This window comes from Cupressus sempervirens, chromosome 1, assembly GCF_028749045.1.
Source record: "Cupressus sempervirens isolate cs-2001-9-10 chromosome 1, ASM2874904v1, whole genome shotgun sequence".
In the NCBI taxonomy this organism is placed as follows: Eukaryota; Viridiplantae; Streptophyta; class Pinopsida; order Cupressales; family Cupressaceae; genus Cupressus; species Cupressus sempervirens.
This window is the reverse complement of record NC_143118.1, coordinates 585,914,005-585,918,831: the sequence shown is the minus strand read 5'-3', so window position 1 is coordinate 585,918,831 and position 4,827 is coordinate 585,914,005. Positions and strand designations below refer to the sequence as shown.

The following is a 4,827-nucleotide window of genomic DNA, read 5'->3' as shown; positions in this document are numbered from 1 at the left end:
ACTTCAACAACTTACACTAAAGATAATAGAAGAATAATTAAATCTATTTTCTTCTCTCTTTGATGGAATAATTTTGACTTCATCGAATATTAAATAGTGACCAAAAGCTTTGACTAGATCATCTGCAATGGCTTCCCTCGATAAGAACATTACTAGAAGACACTTCAAATTTTTAGGTTTTGAAAACTCTAACATAGATAGTCCATTATTTTTCTAAGGGATCATGATTTGAAGTCCTTTATCAAGTTTGGGTCAGTCAAATGTTGCATAATTAGAACCATCTTCCACTTCATCATCACTATGTTTGTGATCAAGCAATGCATCTATAGAAGGAAAATTCTTGCTCCATTGATTTTGCCTAAATTTTTTTGTTTGCTACCACATCTTGATTTGAGTGTTGATATTTATTCCCACTGAACTTATATTCGTAGCTAAATTACTTCCCCTTTCCTTTTATTTTTTTGTCTATATTAGGGGAGAGAGTGACACCTTGAACATATTGAGTGTATCCTACTTCTATGGAATTTTTAGACACAATTTCTTTTGGAGTGTTTCAACCACATAAATTTCTGCTATCGGATGTAATGGCAAAGGATTTATTATTTACTTCTTTTCTTGTGATGTTATTGCCTCATGTGCTCCATCATTAACATATGTACATAATTTTTCCATAATTAGTTCTCCTTTCTCTATAGGCTAAGATAAAGATTCAATTTGATTTTTAGTTACATCATTGCCTGATATATTGGCAAAAATCAAGGAGGCCTTTTGTTACAAACTCTCAATTTCCAAGTCATTAGCATCTTTTGATTATGTATCTATTGAAAACTTTTCAAGTGCTTCAGATTTCACTCCCTACTTTCCTCCATTAACATCTATAAATGATTTTTCCATTGATTGGAAGTGAACTTTGATATGAAAAAAGTTGTGCAATTTGCTCCTTTTTTATAGATTGTGATAAATCTTCTTACTAACTTACAACTGTATCAATTTCTATCATGTTGTCAAAACTCAATGTGAGCTTTCGACTCAGACTATTGATTTACATCAAAGTAGAAGCATTTAATTCTACATCTATTGAGTGATTTTTGGGTGTAATAGGTTTCATTGCTTGATATACTCCTTCATCAACATCTACATTTTTCTTTTGATCTTGGGGCATCTTTGACCATATTTTGAGTTCCATAAGAATCTTTCTCAGATCATCTGCTGAACCCCCACTTCCTTCATGACAAGAGTAAAGGTAGGAATTTTTTTAGGAAACTATAGCATATATCTGAAAAGGACAAGCTCTACCTTTATGAATCATAAAACATAAATGGCATTGTTACATGGATAAGAATAGGAAAAATGTTGTATTGAAAAATATAATATTGTCAATGGGAATAAACCATTCTTTTACCACTTCCTTTAACATAACAAAAAGGTAGCCACATCAATATATGTAGCACTAAAATATGTTAAATTAGTACTTTCCTTTTGGCTAATTTTACATTCTTCAAATTTCAATACAAACTAGAGCTAAATAATAATACATACCAAATTGACAAGTTTGTTTCAATCCTTTTTGAATAAAATGACCAGGGTATGTGTGTACCTCAAATACACTAGCAAGAGAGGGCACACATTGTACAAGTTCAATATTAAATGTAAAATATACAAATAAGGTAGTTATCCATATTCAAAAGATAAGTCTACTTTCTAAAATATCATACATAATATGATCATCATTAAAGAAATGTCAAACTAATGAAAGGATCTTTATCATCCAACTTGTAGTCTAGAAAATTAGAGTTCTTTGTGAGCATGAGCCATTGACACTATACAATAGAATAAAAACTAATCTCAAGAGGATAGCTTTGCAATATCAGGTTGGATGGATTCTTGGTCATTAAATTTTTGTAGATCTATAGTGGTCTTAGCAACATCAAAATGTTATGATCAGAAGAGGGCAACCTTTGTATATATAATCAAAGGTCCAAAAGACATCATGTCTTAAGTAGGAAAGTTGGTAAAATGAACATTAAGGAAGGGTAATAAATTAGTTAATATTATATTAATGGTCAATTATTTATTTAGTTTATTAGATAGTTTCTACTTTCTCTAAACTAGTTATTTTAGAAACTTTCTTCATCATTTCTCTTGGTAAGGAAACTACATCTCCATTTGTAATAACTCATTTAGGAATTATAAAATATTGCAACATATCCAAGTGCAACATATTCTGGTGCTAATGAATGCATAAAGGACAAGTTGTAATATACAAGGCACTAAAGTTGATCTATTGCAAACAATCATGGTTTATGTTGAATTAACAAATAATACAATGAAGATTGTTTATAATAGTTCAATATTTTCTTAAATAGGTTAACAATATATTATTTCCATTTTAGAAATATATTTAGAAAGATAATTTGAAATTTAAATACAAAATAAGATATATAGCTACCCCTATATTTGAAGATCTAGTGTGGTCTTGTATTGAGTTGGTATTTCCATCAGTCTTGTGAGTGCAAATTTAGTATCTTTACTAGAAATAGGAATGTTCTTGGACATGATTGCAATATAGTTCAGAAATTTTAGAAACATAAGTAAAACCTTACAATATATGCTTCTAAAAAATATACGCTTACAATGTCAACTATATCTTTTTTTTTCAAACCAATAAAGTTGATAAATTACCTGGAATTTGTCAAAAGATTGAGTTGGTATGTTATCGTCAAACTTTTACATAATGTCCCAAGGTCTATCACCAACACTAGCCAAGAGAATTGAGAGTCTATATTCACTGCATGACTCATTACAATTCTTGTATTACAAATATAATTTTTTAGAATAATAATTAGCATTGAAAACATGACAAAATCATGTGCATGGAATTACATTGCTTACACTATTGCATTGACTATATTCTATTCTTATGGGCTCAAGTTACTATTTTCAGTGTCAACACTTCTTGTTACCTATTAATATTTAACTTGCATTAGATCAGTTGATAGGCAAAATATAAATAAGAAAAAGATGAGAAAAACATCATCAATATGCCCACACAAAAACAAGAAAGACTTATAGAAAGTTACAAAATTAGGAAATCAATCATCAATATAAAGAGAGTTTGATGATGGGTACAAGCATAACCAATAAGGACAATGTGTGCAGTGTAAGTGTATGTTACATATAATTCAATAATTCTAGCAAGTAATTTCTTTTTATCCAACAAAATGAAAGAAGTTTCAATTTGTTAAATTAAGAGTACATTTGAAAAGGAAGCATTGATAAATGATATACAACCTTTCCATCTATAATTATCAAAAGAACATGGTATTACCCCCCACTTTGCTCCATAATATGGATCACTTCTTTGATAATTGGTGCAAAATATGTTGGCACTAATAGAGAAAGAAAAATATGAAATGCATTAGTGAATGGTATAACTATATTCTGTAGCTATTGCATATATGAACAATATAAATATGAACCCAACCCATCATTCCAAAAAGACATATTTTTTTAGCCCAATAATTCAATAGACAAGCCATTATACATTTAAATTTTATTGTAAACATAAAATCTTAATTAAATATAAATCATTACTAGCCAACAAGTTGTAGTTGGGGACTATTTCCTTATATCATCTTAGTTCTTCTTCAAATCAATCGCATAAATTATCACATGGATAGAAATTGAACACCTATTGGTCATGAGTTGAAGTTGTACAATGCAACAAGAATGTATTGTTAGTGATAGAAATTTCACTTTGTCTCTTGTGAACTTTGTAAAGTGTCATATGAAAATGAATTGGCAAGACAATATGAAAAGAAGTTAAAACTTACCATCCCCAAAACCAAAACATGGGATTAAGTTGTCATCATCGAAAGAAGAAAAGGTCTTTCCAATAATTGAAATTTCTTGTTCATAAGGATTTGGATTATCTCCAAGATGGTGTAAATTTCTTCAATTAAAATACTTTGCACCTAACATCCATAACAATGGTTTTATTTCTACTGAGAAAAAGAGAAGAAATCTTGGAAAGATGCCAACTGAAACCAAGGTAAAGTAGGAAATCTATACAACTTCACATGAAACATTTCTAAAACCAACAAAAAAAAAATCATTAACAAGGTAGAGGAAAACTTGTCCACTTGTTACTTTTTGTGAAATTGATACCCACAATTAGGTTGAACAATTTGAGGCCAACTTGTGCAAGAGCCTTAGTCACCAACAATAAATATAGAAGCATTCCAAAGTTATATTTTTCTACAACAAGGTTTTACATAATCATTTTTAAAGATAGTAAATTTATAAGCACATAGAAAACATCTAAATTGAAAAATATTGCAACATTGCAAATAAAAGACCAAGTTGCTATAGATACAAATACAAGTATCACATAGAAAAATGAAAAATAAAATACTTAACATATGAAAATTTCATTCCAAAAATCATAAGCTTTGAATATTACAAACCTGTCACTTTTGAGAGCTTTTAAATTCAGCTCATTTAAATTTTATTAGTCTAATTTTTTTGAGCATGGACTATAATATAGTGTAAAATCCAAAAAGTATTAATGGAAAAAAAAATCATGAGACAATATATTTATCCTTTCAATTAAATTATATATTGGTCTAAAATCTCAGTGCTCTCCGCTAGTAGAACTAAAGGACATGAGTCCTACCTCTAAAAAAAATACTCATAAATTTGATGACAAGATTTTACTCAAGAAGAAAAAATAGCATTATGACATATCAATTCAAAAAAATATTAATGTTGAATGACCATTCATATAAACTTTTATTTTTTTGTTAAACTAGTTATTGATTGTAGATG

The 4,827-nt window shown here is 28.9% G+C and overlaps 1 pseudogene; it reads right to left on the bottom strand.

The window, feature by feature from the left end:
- Window positions 1–2,451: 2,451 nt before the first annotated feature.
- LOC149578774 (E3 ubiquitin-protein ligase RGLG2-like) lies at window positions 2,452–4,240 on the bottom strand (annotated as a pseudogene).
- Between the last annotated feature and the right edge of the window lie 587 nt (window positions 4,241–4,827).